Source organism: Paramisgurnus dabryanus, chromosome 10, assembly GCF_030506205.2.
Source record: "Paramisgurnus dabryanus chromosome 10, PD_genome_1.1, whole genome shotgun sequence".
In the NCBI taxonomy this organism is placed as follows: Eukaryota; Metazoa; Chordata; class Actinopteri; order Cypriniformes; family Cobitidae; genus Paramisgurnus; species Paramisgurnus dabryanus.
The window spans coordinates 32,289,419-32,299,410 of NC_133346.1; the positions used below are offsets into that span (position 1 = coordinate 32,289,419).

Here is a 9,992-nt window from a genome sequence, read left to right on the forward strand (position 1 = left end):
AAAGTTAATTAAAACATCATCAAAGTAGTCCATGTGACATCAGTGGGTCAGTTAGAATTTGTTGAAGCATCATTAATACATTTTGGTCCAAAAATAACGATTTATTCAGCATTGTCTTCTCTTCCGGGTCTGTTGCGAATGCGCGTGCACAGTGGCGCTGCTGACGTGTTATCCTCAGACATGTTTGCGAAGATTGTTTTGTTTACAGCGTCTCCCTCAGACTGTAAACGAAAAAAAAAGCTTGGGTGCACCAGATAACACCCCAGCAGCGTCGTACAGCAGCAGTGTCATGCACACGGTTCACAACAGACCCGAAAGAGAAGACAATGCCGAATAAAGTCATAATTTTTGGACCTAAATGTATTTTTGATGCTTCAACAAATTGTAACTGACCCACTGATGTCACATGAACTACTTTGATGATGTTTTTATTACCTAACTGGACATGAACAGTATATCGTACATACAGTTTTAATGGAGGGTCAGCAAGCTCTCGGACTACATCTAAAATATCTTAAACTGTGTTTCCGAAGATGAACGGAGGACTTTAGGGTATTATTTAAATGAACTAAAAGAAAAACAATCCTTAAATGGTTACTAAAATTGAGGTCAGATTTTTGAAAACTTACTGTCTTGATGGTCATCCAAAGTTCTCGGTACAGAAAATCTGTTTTGTATGGATCAGCGTTAGACATTGTTATGATATATATATATCAATGTAATAGCAAGTGTTATGTGGTTTTTGAAAATGCTGTGAAAATGAAAAAAAGCTATTTGTTTATCCACTATGCTATCAAATGCTCTTTTACCTTGCATGTTGGGCGGATCAACATTCCATCCATCTGCATTAGGATCTGCCTTAGAGACACTCACTGGAGCTGTAAATGGAAGCAGGTAAGTTGCACAACCCATCAAGCCTTTGTGGGGAACAAGGTATCTTGTAGAATTCTTAGACTAGCAATTTTTGTGTGAGAACTTTAACATGATAGAAATTGTTAAACTACAAATACAATATGGTCAACCATGAAGCCATCTGAGTCTATATTGTCTGAGAGAAATTTTACTCAAGAATCTGCATATTGCTATAGATATGCCAAGTACTTATCTCGAAACAGTCGTAAAATATTAATGTTTTTTGTTTTGTAGGTCACTTACTTTGCATTCGTCCTTGGTGGTCACCCCAGGGTCTCTAGAGTGAAAATTACTCAATCTATGGATTAAACAGAAAATTTAGTTTTATGAAGTGGTATGTTGTCTTTAAATGCCATTAAAAATGTGTTTCTGTTTTCTGTCTCATATTAAAAAATACTCTTTAACCTGCCCACTGGATCTGGGAATGGTTAGCTGCATTTTTTACATTTACAAATAAACACACTAAATCCTAGGCTTGGACCTGCCTTAGGTTTTAGCATCCAGATTAACTAGGGGTGCTGATTTTTAAAGGAACACACCCACATTTTTGGAATTTAGCTTATTCGCAGTATCCCCCAGAGTTAGATAAGTCCATACATACCATTCTCATATCCGTGCGTGCTGTAACTCTGTCTGACGCAGCCCCTGCTAGCTTAGCTTAGAACAAAAGACTGGTAGTGAATTTGACTATACAAATCACAACACATAAATAGGAAAATTTTTGCATTATTTTGTCATGTTTGGAAGCAGTATGCTAGCTGGAGCCATTCACTTTCAGTCTTTGTGCTAAGCTAAGCTAGCGGGGGCTGCATCAGACAAAGTTACAGCACGCACAGGGATGAGAAAGGTATGTATGGACTTATCTAACTCTGGGGGATACGGTGAATAAGCTAAATTCCCAAAATAAGGGCGTGTTCTTTAAGGATTTAGGGGTATTTTTGAAGTTAAATGAAGCCGTTTTACTTTTTAAACTGTCTCTTTTATAAGGACTTACTGAATTTCTTTTTGCAGCAATTTGGGACATTCTTCCAGTTGTCGGCAACTTTGTGAAAAGGGCTGGAAACTAAAATGCAGGTACGGTTTCATTCTTTTGTTTTTTACAGCTATGAAAAATAATGTGTTATTAATTGTACTGTCTATTAATAAATGATTTTATACAGTGTAACTGATTCTGCTTACCTGACTCATGCAGAATTCTGGCCTGGTGTTTGGTCTGTGCTGTCTTTGACTCTTGCATCTCCATCATCCTGACCCTCTTTAGCAGCCTGTCCATGTATTTATTCGGAGGCCACCATGAGCACCCATCTGCATAATATGACTTTGTTACTCAGTTGTCCATGCTCCTACAAATTCTACATTTTTTGTAAAGCTGCAACAAGTTGAAACCCTATAATTATTAACGTTTGATTTTGAATTATGTAATTCAAATACATGAATAAGTAACAAAAGCAGAAATCTATTAAGACATTACCTTTTTGTTGTTTGTTTACTGATCTATCAATCCTTTTGCATTCTCATAATTGATCATCATAACTTGGTATACAGTGGATGTGTGGCTGTAGATAACTTTCTGAAGTCAATTCAAAAAGGCAAAAGTTAATAAATGCTAAATTGGTCAAATATACATTGTTGTATTTTCACCATTTTGATCTTATTTAGGCATTTCATAACTTGAGAGGGAAATTTACGTATACTGATTTTTCAAATCAAAGATTAATTTATTAATGACAGCTAATCATTGTATAAAGATTTTTATAACAATATTTATTTATATAATATCAATTTAATATATTTATTTCGTTACACCTACATCACTGAGCGCAAGGGAGTGCAGCCAACAAATACATTCAGGTGTGTTTGACTTAACACCGAGATGCACAGACAGCACGTGGTATGACATCAAAGTACCGCGAGAGTTTTGGGAAAGCCCCGGAAAAGGTTTGAACTCGCGGTACTTGATGTCACGATCGGTTTGCGCGTAGATCAGCATGAAGTCGAACACATCTGAAAGATGTGTGGGCTGCCTGCACTCAACGTTGCGTTCATTCAGTAGAGTGTAACCTCAATCGGTTTTTGCAGCTTCTGTGTGTCGTGTCGAACGATCACAGAACGATTTTTTGTTCTTTTCCAACTCGATTTTTAACTCCTTAAACTAGTAGGATGTTCCAACGGGTGAAGCATCAGTGCTTCAGTGACGGAGTTTCAGTGTCAAGGTAAGTTAACCATTTAAACAGAAAATATGTTATGCATGCATGTAAGTTAGTCGACCTACAGAATTATCGTCCTAATTATCGCGTTCTATACACGATTAAAAGCTTATTAACGTTTAGCAATACAATGCTATTCAGGCCGCTGCGAAGTCCCGAAGCCACGTTGTAACGTTAACTTTATATGTTACGCATTGGTGGGGATAAACCAGCCAGTTTAATAGAGTTATTAAATGTCTCAAACCTTTCCCGCCCTGTAACGTTACGTTAAAATGGCCCTTATACGGATAACGTTACTGTCAGTCAGACCTTAAACCACTCAAAACCGTTAACGTTGTTCTATTGGAGTGGTTCGATAATTGTATTTATTAATTGTCTCAGTTATATTAGTTATATCTGTTCTTTAATTCGTATTTCTAACAATTAAAACCCAGGAATGACAAGCTATACTTACCAAGATTTTGACGATCAAACTGACAGAAAAACTAACTAAAAGCCGACTATTAAACCAAAAACATACTATTACAAAGTGAAGAGGAACGTAATGTGTACAAATTTGATTATTTACAGGTTATTAATGATGTTATTTGCGACAAAAAAGTTTAGGGTAATCGAGCAAATAACGGTCTTCTGGTAAATATTGTGGTCACGTGATGGCCTTGCGACATATAAGTCGTTTCCGGTCGTTTCTCAACCGCACAGCTGCGTCCTTTTAAAATTATTTTTAATTTTGTTTTTTTTTAAATAATAAGAAATACAAGTTCAGTCAGGGGGTACATTATACATATATAAAATAAAAATAAATAATGCTCCGTCCTTTTTTTTTTTTTTTTGAAAAATGCTCCGTCCTAGAAGGCTGCATGTCTCGGCTGCCATGTTTTATGCATTTCCTGCTGAATTTGTTTTATTTATAAAAGCCCTTAAAGCGATTAAGAAGTAAAATGCAACTAGTCTTTTGTCCATCATATGTGAATATGATTTAGAAGAAAAACCCTAGCCCCTTATTATTATTATTATTTTTTTTTATTATTATTATTTTGCATTTAATTAAATATTAATTAATATGTGTATGTGTATTGTTGTTTAATGTTAACAACTATTATTATTGCCTTATTGTTTGTACATGAATATTTGTTTAATAAAAAAAAGTCTCGGCTGCCACGTCATCAAGCATCGTCGAGGAACATCTCAATCTGCTTGTTTTCTCTCTTTTTTTTATTTATTACAAAATGTTCAACTGTCCATGTTGTAAAGACAGTTGATACATGACTTTTATTCACTGTACAATATTGGATTTTTTTTGTGATGCATTGCTAATTTTCAACTTCTCTCTTTAAAGTTTTCATGCCATGACCACTGGGGCGGAAACCATGACGTTGCCTTGGACTTCAAACTAAACCATCTCATTCTGGCTTTTTTCTAATCTCGAAATCTCAGAAGGACAGGTTTAATGGACGCAGCCTCCATAGGATGCAACCTTGCATTTGAGAAACACCCCTAGAACGGTCAACTTACCCCATACTCTAACCTGAATGCAGGGATCATAAAACTTTATCTTTTACCTTAATTGTTAGATGGGTGTTGATACCAAACTTTTTTTTCTCGTCTACCCAGGAGAAAGTCATGGGTTCTGCTGCTGAGGTTGTCATAAAGCATGCTTTTTTCCATTTGTTGCATTTGGCAATATTATCAAAAGATTCTGAAAGTAATAAGATAATTTTCAAAGCATTAACATGAATATGAAAGTCATTAATGACCATCTTTTATTATTGTTTATTTACAGTGTCTTTTATTCTGCTTACCTGACTCATGCAGAATTCTGGCTTGATGTTTGGTCCACCTGTTAGCTGGCTCTGGTGCTTGGTAGTCTTCTCAAACCTCTGAATCAAGACCACCATGAGAGGCCTTCTGAAGACCATCATTACGCTGCAGATCCAGTGGTCTTTACTATGAGGTAAATCTTTTTTAACTGCAGCATTGAGCGTTATGTGCGCGGTTTATGCGCACTGAATGCCTTTTGCCCTCTCCTGCAACATGCATTTTTTTAAGGAGCGCTAAGAGCGGAAAAGCACCCGACGTCATTTGTGTCTTTCCTTTGTCCAATTGAATATGGGGAGAGGCGGGCCTTTCGTTGTAGGGACCGATGTTTACAATTATTTGAAACAACCATACTTCAGTCACTTACTGTCTCGTGTGTTTATGCACCTCTCACCTTCGTTCAAAGTCAGTGCAAGCATCCTCTTTTTAAAGTTTCTGCTTATATGACAGTTAACAGCAAAAGAGCGCTCACGCTTCAACATTTGATAGACAGGACAGCAGCCTCGGTGGTTGCCCTGCAATATAAAAAGCTGCACTGCTTTTTATAAAGTGACCAAATCAAGGTGCACCTTGCGTTTCCACATCTTTAAAAAGCATTTGGTGTGATTGGCCCCCAACAAGGGTTTTTTCTGCCGCTTTTTATTTTTTCAGCTTTTGCCTTGATATTGTATTTTACATTGGTAAATGCCTATGGACATTGGCTACTAGCGTTCTGCATGTGTAAATGCACATCGATGCGAACAACGACGCAAACGTGTAAATGAAAAGTGGCGCATAGCCTACTGTGTAGAGGCATTGGGGTAGGTCTGACTAAATCAGCCTTAATGACAACTGCATCAGTCTTCAACTTTTACACAGATAAACACTCACTTTGTCTATCCAGACCTCAAGGTTAGAGTTCAAACTGATTCAGATAGTTGGTTTTTGTTGATATTTTAGTCCTAATTGATTATGACAGATTTGTTACAGCATTATCTGTCAAAATGACAGCCAATAAGAAAGTTTAATTCAACCTCTGGTTGTAAAGCAGATTTTGAACCAGTCTTCTTAAATTGTGTCACTAGCCTACCACAATCCCTGTGCACCAGCTATGTAAAGTGTAGACCAAACTTCTGCCTCCACCTATGAGTCTCTTCCCACATGTAGTAAAGTAATTAATGCAGTCTTACAAATGAAAGTTTTTTTTAAGGTACATTATTTTAATTACCAAATGATTTCTCGGATGAATTGGATAAAAATACATTATTTTATTTTTCATTTATGACAACTGGTTGTTGCTGCATGAACTATAAACCAATGCAGCTATTTTGGATACAAGATAATGCGCCTCAGGTCACACAAATCAAACACAAAGAGTTGTTATACACAGTGTGTACAGTCAGTCATTCAAATTGGATATACACAAAAATCAGAACCCTCACCATGCTCTCCCAGCTTTAGGTGCTTAGACCTGTTTTTCTAATCAAACAATACAAGGACAGATGTTCCGGCGTTATTGCCTTCATGGCATGAAAGATTAAAATCTGCATTTAAACCCAAAGGGGATATGATCTTTAAATAAAATTGCCTGTCATTTAATTGATTACAACCATAATACTGAACAACTTTAAAGGTCCCGTTTTTCCTGTGTTTTTGAGGCTTTGGTTGTGTTTACAGTGCGCAATATAACATGTGTTCATGTTTCACATGCGGTATTTTTCACACAATCTACTTATCTATATAGTGCTTTCACTGTCCTAAAAACAGGCTGGTGTCTTCTTTGTCCTATGAAGTCCCTCCTTCAGAAATACGTAACGAGTTCTGATTGTGTAGCTTGTTTAGTGCAGTGGTTTTCAATCTTGTCCTAGGGCAGTGGTTCTCAACTCCAGTCCTCGGGACCCACTGCTCTACACATTTTGTATGTCTCTTTTATCTGACAGACTCAGTTCAGTTCATGGAATCTATCCTAACGAGCTGATGATCTGAATCAGGTGTGTTAAATAAGGGAGACATGCACAATATGCAGAGCAGCGGGTCCCGAGGACTGGAGTTGAGAACCACTGTCCTAGGGGACCCACTGCCCTGCACATTTTGCATGTCTCCCTTATCTAACACACCTGATTCAGATGATCAGCGCATTAAGGGACAGATCCATGAACAAAACTGGGTGTGTCAGTTAAGGGAGACAAACAAAATATGCAGAGCTGTGGGTCCCCTAGGACAAATTGAAAACCACTGGTTTAGTGTGTTGTGATTTGACAGCAGCTTAGCTTAGCCAGAGCGGAGTTTAGTCAAACACACTTGCTTTGACGTCATTCAACCGGGAAGTAAAGGGCTGTAGTCCAAACCGGCCGTTCGCTGTATTGAAAGGGGAATTCTCTTAAAGATAATACATCGCCTGGCTGGCAGTGAACTTTGAGCTTTATCATTTACAGGTATTATTTATGCTATTACAGCAACATTACACACTACCTAAAGTTTGAAATATGGGATCAGGAAAAACGTGACCTTTTATGTTTAAGTATTGAGAAAGAAATGAATTCTTACTGTGGTGGAGATAGTGAAAACTCTTACAAAGAGTCATTATGGGTGTTTTATTTAAAGACCATGTCCCCGTTAAGCCTGACTACGTCAGACTTCGTACTTCCGCTCAAGCAAAGTAGCAGAGAATGGTATTACCAGGCTAGTCCTTTGGGTTTAAATGAAGATTTTGATCTTTCATGTTTTTAATATTTTGGTTTTTCTTTGGGTGCAATTTATATAAATGAAATACTTTGTCTGATGTGATAATGTTCTCATTGCGTTCTTTTGTTACAGATAGAACTGAACTGGAGTCTGTGAACTAATGCTGTGTTCGAGACAACTTGGATGTTTGATATTATTGACCTCAAACCCATAAGAAGTCTGGAACAGTAAACAAAGTTGAGTATCCGACCTCTCAACTTGGGACAGATCCATCAACACCGACCTCAACGAGATGCGTAATTTGACATTGCAGACAAGGTGGTGGCTAGCCCTTCACAGCCTTACATGAACCGCAAACAAACTTTAAACTATTTTTACAGCACATAATATTCATGAACATGAATGTTAAATTATCCAGTAACCGTTTTCTGCCATAATTGGCACAAGAGCACAAACTTCTCCTGGCGTTAACAAATGGTAATGTTAATGAAAAGTTCATTTTTGTCACAGTTGCAAATTAACAACCACACAGAATATGAAGAATAGCCAGAACTGTGGTATTAAGCTAGCCCTAAAATGTTGTGAGAATCTTGATGTATTGGACAGAGGTGTGTAGTATCTGTTATATATTGACGGTTGACAGGTTTGTTTGCATGTAATTGCATTATTATTAATTTGGGGTTGATAGTCCAATGTTGATTTGAGAGAAATATTTTTTTTCTTTTTCTTTTTAGATTCTTTCTCTTTTTTTATGCAGCTCTTAAGGATGAAGCACCCTGATCTACTAAGATGCACAGATTCAACTCTGGCCCAGCATCATCCCCACACCTCATCTGCCATCAGTTTAATTTAATGTCTGTCAATTGCAAATGCTATTTCAGTTATATTACAACTTAATATTAACTTTAATTGAGACTAGTATTGTGTAAAGCTGGGGTTTCCAAACTGTTCATTTTAAAACCTATTAGACAAGTATAATCTATTCTAGACCCACTAAAATATTTTTAAATATACATTTTTTTAATGGGGTAAAACACATTTGTTCTCTTTCAGTGGAGTCATTTTATTTTCATAATATTTCATAATGTGAAGAAGTGGTTCTTAACGTTATTCCTCGAGGCCCACTGCTCTGCACATTTTGTATGTCTCTTTTATCTGACAGACTCAGTTCAGTTCATTGAGAGCTCTTCTAATGAGCTGATGATTTGAATCAGGTGTGTTAAATAAGGGAGACATACAAAATGTGCAGGGCAGTGGGCCTCCAGGAATAACATTAAGAACCACTGATGTAAAGTAAATATAAGTTTATTTGCAATACCAAATATTTTATGGTATATTCTTTCAAAACCATTGTCATTGTTAATTATTAATTGGCCAAACTGTTGTTGCATCATTAAGGTGTGCAACACACCTTAACCTACTGTGTGACCGACAAGTGGGTCCTCCTGACCCACAGTTTAAAATCCCCTGGTGTACTGAATGTTGTATTGTAATTAAAGTCGCATCAAAGTCTTGTGTAACAGTCTCCAATATTTGTGATTATATGCACAGTGTCACATGGTACTTTCAGCACTTACTACATCACAGTTTTTTTAATGCATTAATTTTTAGGTTTATTATAAATTCATTCATTTTTAAAGAATTCCTTCTTTATGTAGAACATGCAAAGTCTAAAATTTAAAGTGTCATGACCAGCTCTGGGTCTTGTGTAGTGATTAAATGAACAGGTGGCAAATGTCATAGCTTTGCAGTATATTGGGTAGGAGGCTCTGGATGTAAAGAACATTCAGCACATAGGTTTCATAAATTTAATTTGGTAAACAAACTTGTCAGAACAATTCATGCTGTGATGCTGGATAATACCTGGTCAAATTAATACATGTATAATGTGTTTCAACATTGTATATGGTTTCTTCATCTATACAGACATCTGTTAGAGAACGGTGCAGAGACAGCTTATCTATTATTGGTTACAGTATATTTGTTAAAATGTTGCCAGTGAGATTATTTTCGTGCACACGGTACTTTCTTTGAGAACCTTTATGTGTTTTATTCTGCACTTAAAGCATAAACGCAATTTAAATGCAGGAGTCCTCTCGTCCTTACTGCAAAATATGTAAGTGAAACTGGACTAACGCATACAGTATACATACGGGTATGATTTCATATATTAGGTTTCTATATTACACGTGATACGAGGTAGGGTATATAAAAATAATATTTTATGAATGCAAACTAAACGCCAAACTCTTAAAAAACTGGCAAATTATATGCAGCTGTTTGTTTTTAATCTTTAGTTTGTGTTCAATACAATTAAACAAGAAATAAGTGTAAACAATGAAATGAGTTGAGCATTGAGGTCAGCTGATTCGTCTGCGTTTGCTCGGATTC

General features: G+C 36.6%; 3 long non-coding RNA genes across 3 annotated transcripts; 2 read left to right on the forward strand and 1 right to left on the reverse strand.

Moving 5' to 3' along the window:
• The first annotated feature begins 820 nt into the window (after positions 1 to 820).
• Positions 821 to 2,238, forward strand: LOC135718468 (uncharacterized). The gene is made up of 4 exons (XR_010520826.2): positions 821 to 894; positions 1,147 to 1,246; positions 1,924 to 1,986; positions 2,105 to 2,238. It is a non-coding gene; the product is annotated as an uncharacterized lncRNA (long non-coding RNA).
• On the reverse strand, positions 1,156 to 3,796 carry LOC135718469 (uncharacterized). Its single transcript, XR_012337805.1, has 3 exons — positions 3,364 to 3,796; positions 2,092 to 2,482; positions 1,156 to 1,210 (listed from the first exon to the last, which is right to left on the reverse strand). It is a non-coding gene; the product is annotated as an uncharacterized lncRNA (long non-coding RNA).
• On the forward strand, positions 2,816 to 8,692 carry LOC135736271 (uncharacterized). Its single transcript, XR_012337806.1, has 5 exons — positions 2,816 to 3,125; positions 4,459 to 4,760; positions 4,903 to 5,073; positions 7,734 to 7,919; positions 8,359 to 8,692. It is a non-coding gene; the product is annotated as an uncharacterized lncRNA (long non-coding RNA).
• The last annotated feature ends 1,300 nt before the right edge of the window (positions 8,693 to 9,992 follow it).